Below are 813 nucleotides of genomic sequence, written 5' to 3'. Positions count from 1 at the left end.
ACTCTGTAAATTGCTTTTCTCTAGTGCAAAGTATGAATACAAATTGACAAATAAATGCTAGATTAGACCAAAACTTCAACTGGTCTAGTATCCTGCAACTTTCGGTGACTTGACAAAAGGCTTCATAAATGGACGTATCTTCTCCCTTGGCTTGGTTTCGGTATCTGGCAATCATGCTGCCTTTTTACTGAAGACTCTTTTAGCTATTATTATGAGTAACAGCCACTGGTATATCTTTTTCTCCCTCAATTTGTCTGATGTAATAGTTGGGAACTAGAAAGCCTCCTGCAGTCTATTCCTATCAACCCACACATTGCATTGACTGAGGCTGATAAGAGTTGTAGCTCAACATTGTCAAGCACCACCAGTGCCCTGTCCCATCTCTTAAACACAAATAAAATCATATAAACATGATATATCTATATCTATCTATCTATCTATTTCTATATCTCACAGAAATACATTCTTTGTAATCTAGATTAGGAGAGAATGACTTCATTCTACCATTTTCCTGAACCTAGTGCAGTGAGTCATTTCAAGTTCTCATATCTTATTTGACAAACGTGCCCTTCAGATATCTCAACTGCAATGCCATACTCCTCAGTAAATGCCCTTAGTGGCTAGTCTTAGGGACACTGCAGTCCAACATCTGGAGGGCCATAGATTTCCCACTTCTGGGTTAGGTGACTTCAAGAGAAAAGGGATGTCTAGGCCTACCCCATTCTCTCTCTGCTTGGGCATTTTGTTCATAAACATGGCTTTTCATAAATTCATTTTACCCGGCCAAGTATTCTAGCCCACTGGTGGCCTTTT

The sequence above is a fragment of the Vipera ursinii genome (genome assembly GCF_947247035.1).
Source record: "Vipera ursinii genome assembly, chromosome: 2".
Taxonomy (NCBI): Eukaryota; Metazoa; Chordata; class Lepidosauria; order Squamata; family Viperidae; genus Vipera; species Vipera ursinii.
The sequence above is the reverse complement of the archived record's forward strand: the minus strand, read 5'-3'. Positions refer to the sequence as shown.